The following is a 10593-nucleotide window of genomic DNA, read 5'->3' as shown; positions in this document are numbered from 1 at the left end:
GGGATGGAGTAGAGATCTTGTAGGCCTTCCTTTCTGAGAGGCTGTCTTTGGAAAAGGTGGGTATCCACCCTTCTTGATTGGCTTCAGGGAGGTTATAAATTGCAGGTAGTTGCAGAGATTTTGATTTTTTTTTGGAAAATATTTGTACTATGAAACCCAAACCTGATGGATTAAAATCCTGTGATACACAGAATGAATCTAGAGAGACTCAGAGCCGTATGCTTTTAACGGCCATGGGCCCCGTCACTGCTCTCCTTACCGCTCGCAGGGAACTACAGGAGATGGTTTGCTTCTCAGTTTGCTGTTAGTAAATCAGAAACACCTTTCCTTTATAAAGCTATCTCCATTTTTCACAAGAAAAGTGTTTTAAGTTCATTATCATTCTTGCTCATCCAAACTGGTTTAGAATATGCATATATAGAAACAAATTGTGACTAAGAAAACTTCCATTCAGGTCTGAATGCTTTCTATTAATGCTCAGCCAATATAAGATTTTATGCTTTCCTCTCAGTCAAAACTCAGCCATCTTTCTGTAAGTTTGTGTTCAAAAAAGGCAGTTTCCCCCTTTTCAGCTGTTTATTTTTAAAGGATAGTCTAATAAAAAGCAAAGTGCTTTAAAATGGAGGGGTTTTCCTCATTAAACTGTGTGATCATTAACTTGAGTGTTCATGCCCTTTGTAACACATTTCTCATGAGAAAGTGCCTTTTGGTTCTTTTTGATGGCCCATCTGACCCTTCCTTCCCACACCCGGAGCAGTGGAAGGGCTATGGGTGGAACTGCTGGCTTCTAATCTGCTTTTAGTGTTTGCTGCTGGACTCCAGAGTGCTTTTGGCAGAAGCATTCCCATATTTTGTTTAAATTTATATGTTCCTTTGGAACTTTGGGATTGTGGGCAAATGTTGAATTCCCTGCCTTGGCCCATGAGCTGCGGTAGCTAGAGCTCTGCCTCTAATTTGTGCAATATTTAATTAAAAGGAATGAAGAGAGGAAATTTTTTGCCCTCTTAAGTAAGTTTGTCTTGCACTTCCAGCATTTTTTTTTACAGTGACTGGCCATCTTGCAAAAAAACAGACAAGGAGACACATAATTGCAATAGGAATAAATGGTAAGTGATGACATTGAAAGGTAAAGTATTACCTACTAACGACGTGAACCAGGCCTGAGACTTTTAAAATGAGTGATTTGAAAGTAATGATTTGTGCCAGAAAATAAAAGCAGAAAAATATATCAAGGATAAAATGTAATTGCTGTGATTTAGCTGAGCAGAGAGACCTATAAGAGAGAAATGTAGTTTTGAACATGGAAGAAAAGCCAGGAATGAGTCTCAGAGAACTTTTAATCCTTTTATGGATGCATTTTCTCCCTAGCTTCCTGCAAAAACTAGGTTAATACACCCACGTATTGTCAGAATGTAATTACTTCAAACAGAATTGAAGATTAAAAGTGCACATTCAATGTTGCACACTATTGCCTTACTGATTGTTCATTCATTTAGCAGGGAACCTTTACTGTTTGTACCTTAACTACTGACCTTGCCATGCAACCCTTGTGAAGTCACTTCACCTGTCCTATGTTATGAAGTGTACTCCCCCTAAAAGAAGGAGAGAGCAAGCCTGGCCACCTTTCAAATGCAAGTGGTGGAAAATTGTTCAGAAGTGCTAAATATTTTTAAAATAAAGAAAACAGTGCAGATTGACCCATGATGTTCTGAAGCTACAATTTCTCCCCCAAGGGCTTATCCATATGCCAGCTTTCAATATGAAGTAAACATTGCAAGTGACATGGAAGGTCACTCTTCCATGACTCTTCCCAATAGCTACCAGGCCGTGAACAATATCTCTGGGAACACTTCTTGGAAAGACTTGGATGTTTACAGAGGGAAAACAGTTTTTTCAACATTTCATAGGAGCCACTGAGCTACTCCGTGACACCAAGGAAACCAACCTTTGACTTTGACACAGTTATCAAAGCAATTAATTCTTCCATCAGATCTGAAATTACTGGAAGAGCAGGTTTTTATCCTGATCTGCTGGCACCAGCTCGACTTCTTTAGGGTGCTGAGTTATAACATGAGCTTTGGCAGAGGTGAAAGTCCTGAGGCTCTGTAGGTAATCAGAGAAACCTCTGCGTGAACACCACAAAGAGCATGCTTCCTCCTTTTATCTGAATATGCATTCATTGAGTCTATTCCTTGCTCGTGTAACTGTAATAGGATCCTCTGGCTTAGGGTCAACCTTCTTCACTGTAGTTTGTACTATAGTGGAAAGTCAGTGGTTTGCTGTAGTAGTCTTTCTGAGTCACACAAATGCTCTGCCTCCAGCCACTGGTTTTGTTTTTTACAGAAGAGGTTCATTGGGGGATAGATGACCAAATTGAGGACAATTTAGTGCTTCCACTAAAGAGGTCTTGCATGCTGTGAAAACTTCCTATATAACGCTCTACTAAACCCATCATGCTGCCTTGTCCCAAATTGCAAAGACCTCATCATAGTCCACTACTATCTTGACTTCCTAAACTGTTCCTTGGCACTGCATCCCTTGTCCAAGATAGATGCTCAAAGACGAGTCGTGCCTACCGTACTTAATTGTCACATAGTCCTGTTTTATGCTGTCTGTCATAGCCAGAGTGCCTGGGTATTTATGATGCTGCAGACAAAGTCAATATACCAGGAATGAGTCATATTTAAATGTAGTTTGTTCTTGCTGTGTAGAACACACCGATTCTCTTTCACCAAATGAACTCCCGCTCAATAACAAACAGCTGTTGCTGCCACATTTTAATTAAAATGGAAGCCTGGTTTGAAAAGTTCTCTCATTGTAATATGCAACACTGACAATACTAAAGGGAAAAAACGTGGGTAAGTTGAGAGGAGAAAGGAGAAATTAATGTTGTCTGTATTATGGAAAATTTGCTTCTGCATTAATTCTTGGAGACAAATTCCATTTTACTGGCTTCAGAATGATGGCAGGTTACTTTGGAAAATGTCCAACCTTAAAAATACATTCAAGGTACAGATACACTTGGAGTGCTCTCATAATTATGGTTACGTTGTCGCCTCTGCGCTTGAGCATGGAGCTGTGTTCATATCATCATTCATTGTGCTGTAAATTCAACATCGTCTTCATGTTAGTTAAAGATTATTTCTGGTTGTCTTAAGCTTTTTGCTGTTACGTCTGTAATAAAATAGGCGTGAATCAAAATAAAGCCCTTCCTATATTTTAAGCCTTATTTTCATCTTTAGAAATGAAAACCTTACCTGCTCTGAGCCTAGTGGCAATGTTTTTGGAGACAGATTAAACAGGGCTCCAGTACTGCAATTCCTTGTAGGCTGTAAACACTCTGAAGATTCTTTACCTGCTCTGCTATCTGTGTTTTATTCCATTTTTCCATGTTCAATGTCAATGTCACTGCCTAGTTCTTATCCTGTCACACTTTCCAGCTAAGGACATGCTTTTGAAGGTAATGTTCTTGGTGATGAGGGTTTAGTCCCAAGATAAAGGACTGCACGGTGAGTTCAGAGTCTAGAAGAGCAGCTTTAGGAGGGCTGAACAGCAAGAATTCAACCCCAATGGATGAGAGGGGAGTTGGATTGCCCTTGCACCTTTTTGTGAAAAATAGTCTCTTCTTGCAAACTCACTCTTGTGTGAAGGCTATTTCTTTAGCAGGAATCCTAAGTCTTTATTCAGTGTGGGTACAGGAATTATTTCCATAAACTATTGATGAAATTATATAACTCAAAATCTATTGGAGCAAACCAGCACCAAGAGAAACTTACAAATATGTCAGCAATAACAAATTAAGATAATGTATTCGCAAGTGGTCCACTAGAATCTGTACTTAAGCAATAAGATTTTAGGAGAGATTTCTTTTAATTATCTTTTAATTATTTGATGGCCACTCTATTTTCCCAGAACTCTTCCTGTCTTCTCTGCCAGCTTTATTCATGGAATGAAGCTGTCTCAGTAAAATGAATGAAAATTCTTCCACGCAACTGGAAGTGCAGAAGTCTCATCCACAGCCTGTTTGGAGATGTAACCAGACATACAATGAAAGCAGCAGTGAGTACTTATTCATTGTGTCCCCATTTCCTCTTCCTTTTTTACGAGCTGAAAGGTCTACTGAAAAACATATCCGTCTTCCAGGGAATGCCAAAGTGAATGAGCAGGGGCGAGTCTCTTTGAGAGATGTTGTACCCATGTTGACTTTTCTGCCTTTGGTGGCTTACTCAGTTCATACAGCTTAGAGTTTTGGGGGCTATAACTCTGTAGTTTTGTTTGTACTTCTCTGAAAATTGTTGTATGGAGAACTAGTCCTGCCTCTAAGCTCCTTGATAGTGGGTTTCGCACAAGTAACGAAAGGCTCTGCTGTAAATGCATTAGATATGAATGTATTTTAAAGTTTTTTAAGAATTTATCCCTGATATATAGAAGTAGGATTTTCATTGATTTAGTCGTTAACACCTAACTTATATGCAAATGTTGATACATATACTTAGTTTTTGAAGCCAAAGATTTCTCTAAAATATATCACAAAACAGAACAAGCCCTCAGCTGTAGGCATTGGAAATTTAACTTCCAGAAAATCTATGACTCCTAAAGTGAGAAATAAACAATATACTCCCATAAATAAAAAACCCTCTTCTTTTCATAATAAAATAATAATAAAATATTTCTAAAGCAAATGGCCTCAGTAATCAGCGTGGATGTGTCAAACAGTTCCAATTATTAATTTTTTTTAAGAAAGATCTTACCAGTATGTATTTTTATACACAAATAGAAAAATCAAATGATATTTAAAAATTTAACTTCCTCCTGTTCCTCAGAATTTTCATAGTTTTTAAAGGATATGGTAATACTTTATCAGCAATTGTGAATCATGTTGTTTCATGTACATTAGTTGCACACTGCATCTAGATTCACCAGATGCCCACTGATAAGTAGCCAAACAGAAAGGAGCAGTATAAACCATGGTTATGAGAAAGGCAGTGAAATGAAAAATGCCTACCCAAATTACATCTATTTATTCTCCGTAATCTTTGTGCCATGATCCAGAAAACTGATGATAATCCAGGAATAAATGTGTACCTTTTACACAACATTAACTTACTTTCTTCTAGCTTGTCAAACAGCTTTGGGATTTATTATGTGTTTATTGTATGCCTCACCAGTTTCTTTCCAACTAGGGGACCGCGTATTTATTTTTACCGTCCACCTATGAACATTGGCTTTGGCTTAGTGAGGCATATTTGGTAATGGATTTTAGCACTACAAGACTGTGAATTCTGTGCATTATTTGGAATGAAGGGACATGGGGACCCAGGGGTAGAACTGCAAGGAAATGAAAAGCTGCCATTGAAAGAAAGAGAAAGTTTTCCCCTCTAACAAGGATTAATATAATTTTTTTTTCAGCATGCTATGTATCAGTGTTTATAGGAAACTTGATTTTTTTAAGAACTATTATTATACCACTTTTGGATTGTCCCTTAATACTTGCTGTTTTCCCCAGTTAGTGCTGTCCATTGAACACAATACGTCTGGAAATGAAACTGAGCCCATTTCCATCTCAGGTCTCTAGTGCTGTTAATGGCTCTTTAAGTAAAGTAAGTACAATTTTTATTCAAAATTATTCCTGAATGGACACAGCTTAATTCTCCCTCACTGCATTAATGCTCTTCTTCTGCAGCTGATTAAGTGCCCTCTATTAATCCTGTGATTAGAGAATTACTACAGAAATATATACCAAGTCCCATCTCCACGCTAAGTTGTGGCTAAGAATTTTTGGATGGATAAGCCTATATGTAGAGAAGTTGTGACGACCCCAGAGGTAATTCTGTAAACTAATGACAGGCATTCTCCTTGTCATTCAGAGATGTGTTTTGATTAGTGCTGTTGTGGGTTGCACAAAAATAAGCTGAAAATGTACTTATGCTTTTAGTGATGCATTACAGTTTAATTGGGTGCATACAGTCAAACAAATTCCTATCTTTCTTTTGTGGCTTCTTTTATAACTGGAACAAGGTTTTGTTTAATTGACCTTTTGAACCAGCCATTTCCAAAGAAATGGGAAATATGGTGATTCCTGGAATAGGGCGGAGACTATTTAGGTCTATTATATGAATACCATAGGAAATGAATATTACAAATTATCTTTTCATTGGGCAGGTACTCCTCCCTAGTTGGCCAAACTCTGCTGTACTTCTCTTACCTTGAACACTTTTAACAGATTTGAACTGTTCTAGTTGAAAATAGGGATCAAGGGGATCCTGTGCTCCCATGCTGTTTATCTGCAATGTCACTCAAACATGTTTCTTCGGGAAAATTTAGGTGTCAGAGATCCAGAAAGGAGTGGCCCATACCTGAAGACTAACAATTAAGAAACATACATAATTACTGTCAAAATTATTTAGTTCTGACAAGGTTAGATACCATTTCAGTTTCTCAATTATCAACACATGCAGACATAACAGCTTCCTTTGGCGACGGGGAAAAAAGTCTTGAAATTCTATCCACTACGAATCACAGCTGGGCATGGGAGCTGAGTAATGAATAATAATGTTATTTCTTTGAAGAATTTTATAGTCTCCTAATGAAAACCCTGCATGGAAAGTTGTCACACTTTTCTTCTCTATAATTGGAGCCTGGTGCCCTCCATGTGTTGCTAGGAAGGATCTGTACCACATTTTATACCCTGGGAATTGGGTGTGTGTGTGTGTGTGTGTGTGTGTGTGTGTGTGTGTGTGTGTGTAACAGGTTGTCCACAACAACATATCCATTAGTCAGCTACATCAAAAGAAGAAACTGGAGATCTTCAGGGTTTTTATTTTTCCTTTTAATGTTTATCCTTTTCTTATAACTTGCTCTGTCCTTGCAAACCAGAGCTGAATATTGGCCTGTGACAAAATTTACCAGTGTAATCATTTATATAAAAGAATTAAGTGAAGCATTTCCCTTGCATGAGTTACTGTGAAGGCAGACATATGGACTGTATTTAAGAGCTGGGTAAATTCCAGAAGTGAGTGTTAGACAGAGAATCAGTGCAATAACTGTATCACTCTTCTTTTAAATGTTAATACAGAAACAGCTGTAGATTTTGGTTCCTTTATGTGTTGTCATAAAATGTAGTGATTGAATCATACTGTTTCCTATCACTTTTTCTTTAATAAGTTCTGGATCAAATTCTGTTATGTTTTTTAATTGTAGCAGCTTTCACTTAAGGAAAGAGGTAGGGAAAATACTATCATTAAAAGAATTTTGGATTAAAATGGGATTAATAATCATTGCCAGAGAATATAATTTGCTTTTGTGCGTTCAATGTCAAAACGCTCATTGTGCCATATATCTCAGGGCAGTGTTTATTTAATTGCTGTTTCTAAATAAAGAGAGATGGAAATCTTTAAATAAGTTGATTCTTATTTTTGAATATTTTGATGATTCTGAGTCACAGCTTGTAACTCTGATACATCCCCTACCATGTCAAAGCACACCAAAGAGCTGAAAGTGATTCTTAAAGTGTATCAGAGTACCTGAAAACAGTGCATAGTCATCTTAAGAACCTGTAATGCCAGGCTGCTGCAGTTGTCTGCCTAGGCAGAAAGTTCTCTTGCAGTTAATCATAGGCAGGGCTAATATATGCCTTGAATGCCCCTCGATGAGCGTCAGGATTACTACTAGAGATTCAGTCTAGATCACTTAATTGGGAGTTAATCCTGCATCTTTCAGTCTTTTGATCCATCTTCAGATCCAGCACCCCAGTGCTGCACCAACTGGTGCGATAGTACCCTTTACAGGGGTACCTACCTAATTTGCAGTAGATTTTGGATTCAGTTGTCCATTCTTACTGAATTTCATGAAATTGTCTGTTGGACTTCACTGTGAGCTCATACAACGAACACCGAGCACTTATTATGTAAAAAGCAAAGCGGTTATTTACCAATAATATTTCTTGGTAGCTTGGAACAGAAAACTTTTCCATTTTAAGTTTTATTGTTTTGATAATTCTAATAGTCTTATAGGGAAGAGTACAGTCTTACAGTAATGTTGTAGACATTGCCTCTTACACATTGGTACCCTCAGCATTGCACAGTGGTCATGGAATAGTGACCATATGTAACTAATAGTGACCAATTATATGTAACTAATACTTATAAGCTTTGTTTAGTTTTGGTTTGTTAATTAGTATGTTTATTTTCTAATAAATCAGGTCCATCCACTACCACTTCCATCATGCTGCCAAAAAGGACTTGTGTTTGAGGCAGGTATGCCTGTCCCATGGAGCTTAGCTGAAGTACTCAGATTACTTTTGTAGGAATCTGATAACTTTGCGTAGTTCTGAAACCAGCAGTTAGCAGTGAATTTATAAATGGGAAACAGCGTTTCAATGGTAAAATCTCATCTTGCTTTGAAGAGAAGCAGAGTCCACGCTTGCTTCTCCTGAAATGATGAGCTACAGTGATAGGTGGTTTCTAACATACAGCACAGAGGAGATGGAGGTGCTCCGTGTCTGGTGAGAGCTGCTTGGCTACAGTGCAGGAGAAGGCATCTGGCTTGACTAAGACATGTATTTAGCATACATGTAGAACAACTTTAAACTCAATGGAAAACAAATAACTGATGCAAAGAGACATTTATGGACTCTGTTCTGGGTTTTACAGCTCTCACATAAAACAACTGGATTAGCCCAGTTGCTCTGTGGTTGTTCCTTTTCTCTACGAATAAAACAAAAGCAAAATCTTATTACACTTTTAAGAAAAAGATTTTTAGTTACAGGTTCAAATATATGTAACTAATACTTTTTTTTTAGTTTTAGTTTGTTAATTAGTATGTTTATTTTCTAATTTATTAGTCCTTGGGACTTTGTGAAGCCTGGTTCTTTTTTTTCATGTGTTTTGTGAGTAAGTGATACATAAAATGCCTCAATGTTGTGATTAATGCTTTGGAGGATCCTGTTAATGATTATGGAATTACTGCATGTTTGAAGGTTTTGACAGGAGATGATTTTTCTCTACTTCCCATGCACTGACAGACACAAGATTTAGACCTGCTGACACTCCACAAGAAAATTTCTCCTTATGAATCCCAGCCCTGGTCCACAGAACCTAGACATTGTGATGGCAGGGATAAGCTTAAATAACTTGTCTGGCCACGGCCAGCTTATCTAAATGAAAACCCAAGTTACAAACCCCTTGGAGTCTTTCCCATCACTACTGCAAAAATCCATATTTAAAAAAGGAAATGAAATGTTTCAGTTTTCAATTTAAAGAGGTATTTCAGTTCCAAAAAAATTAGATGGTAGATTATTAAAAAATGCTTCAGTGTCCAAAAATGACACATTGCAAAATTCCACATTTTATTTGAAGTAAACAAGAATAATCAACCCCTTTCTGGTAGAAAATGGTGGAAATATCAAAAAAAAAAAAAAGTTGTTAATTCTCAGATCCCTCTTTTCTCTGAAACTGCTCACCATTTTGCGTTTTCCCTGCACAAGGTAGCACTGCGTGGCTGGATTAGGGCTGTTTTGGGAGATGACCAAACTCTGCTGTTACACTCAATGCTGCTTGATTTAGCAATGCTTAACACATGATGTGATGTCCATGGGAGCTGATGTGAACTCTGATGGACATCAGCACGACCTGCAGCCTCACCAGTGGCTGCTGGCCAGGTAATTTGCAACAAAACTCCATGTTCCCATGCAAAGAAGGAGACAGTGCCACTGCAGCAACCACAGAAGACACTGGCACGTGGTGGGGGAACCACTCTGGGTATGCACAGATCATGCTGGGAAAATAATTACAAGAGTATGTTTTTAATAAGAGTGAATGTTTTATTCTTTTCAGACTTGTCTGGGGCATAAATTGGAACTCAAGCACCCAACAAGTTTGTTATATCCCTGCTGAAAGTCTCCAGGCTTAATTTAGTCAACATATTGAATTAATTTTCCTACTAAATGGATGCTTTTTTAAAATGTCGGGGGGAAATTTTTTCACTGATAAGATTGTTCTGTGAACCATTCCTAATGAGCTGCTCTGTCATTCCCTTATGTTTTCTATTTGTCGTGTATAGATTGCTTCAGTTTTAAGTATTCCAGTCCTTTGCTGCCTCTTAAGACTCCATTTTATTGTAACAAGGAGCTTCAAATAAATTTTAAAACTGTTAGAAAGCATAAATTTATTTATTTACATTGGCCTTTATTGAGGTGAACGGATAAAAAGAAATATTTTAACCTCTTTTATCTATTTCTGTAAAATTAATAATCCAAATTTTGTGTTCAAAAAATGTCCTTTTTCATTCGCCAAAGCCTTTTCTTTCTTGCCCCTGAGAATGCATGCGAAGTCCGCAGGGGTTTCAGAAGCCTGGCTGCTCTAGAACCACTCATGAGCCTGGCCGTAAGGTAGGACTTCAGAATTTAAATCTGCAAAGCAGTATTCTGCCCTGGACAAAACGACCTGCTTCAGCAGAGAATCCCCTTGGTTTGGAGCAAACAGTTCACAAAGGTCAGTGTGGTTATGACCTCAAATAATAACTTTTCTAATCAGTTTTATTACATCAGTTTTATTATATCAGTTTTATTTTCTATTTTAACTTGGCCGCAGTAAA

At 37.7% G+C, this 10593-nt stretch overlaps 1 long non-coding RNA gene across 1 annotated transcript; it reads left to right on the top strand.

Annotated features, from left to right (window-relative positions):
* Positions 1-790: 790 nt before the first annotated feature.
* Positions 791-5600, top strand: LOC128853235 (uncharacterized). The gene is made up of 3 exons (XR_008451582.1): positions 791-1106; positions 3913-4059; positions 5507-5600. It is a non-coding gene; the product is annotated as an uncharacterized LOC128853235 (long non-coding RNA).
* The last annotated feature ends 4993 nt before the right edge of the window (positions 5601-10593 follow it).

Source organism: Cuculus canorus, chromosome 11, assembly GCF_017976375.1.
Source record: "Cuculus canorus isolate bCucCan1 chromosome 11, bCucCan1.pri, whole genome shotgun sequence".
NCBI lineage: Eukaryota > Metazoa > Chordata > Aves > Cuculiformes > Cuculidae > Cuculus > Cuculus canorus.
This window is presented reverse-complemented; position numbering and strand designations above follow the sequence as displayed.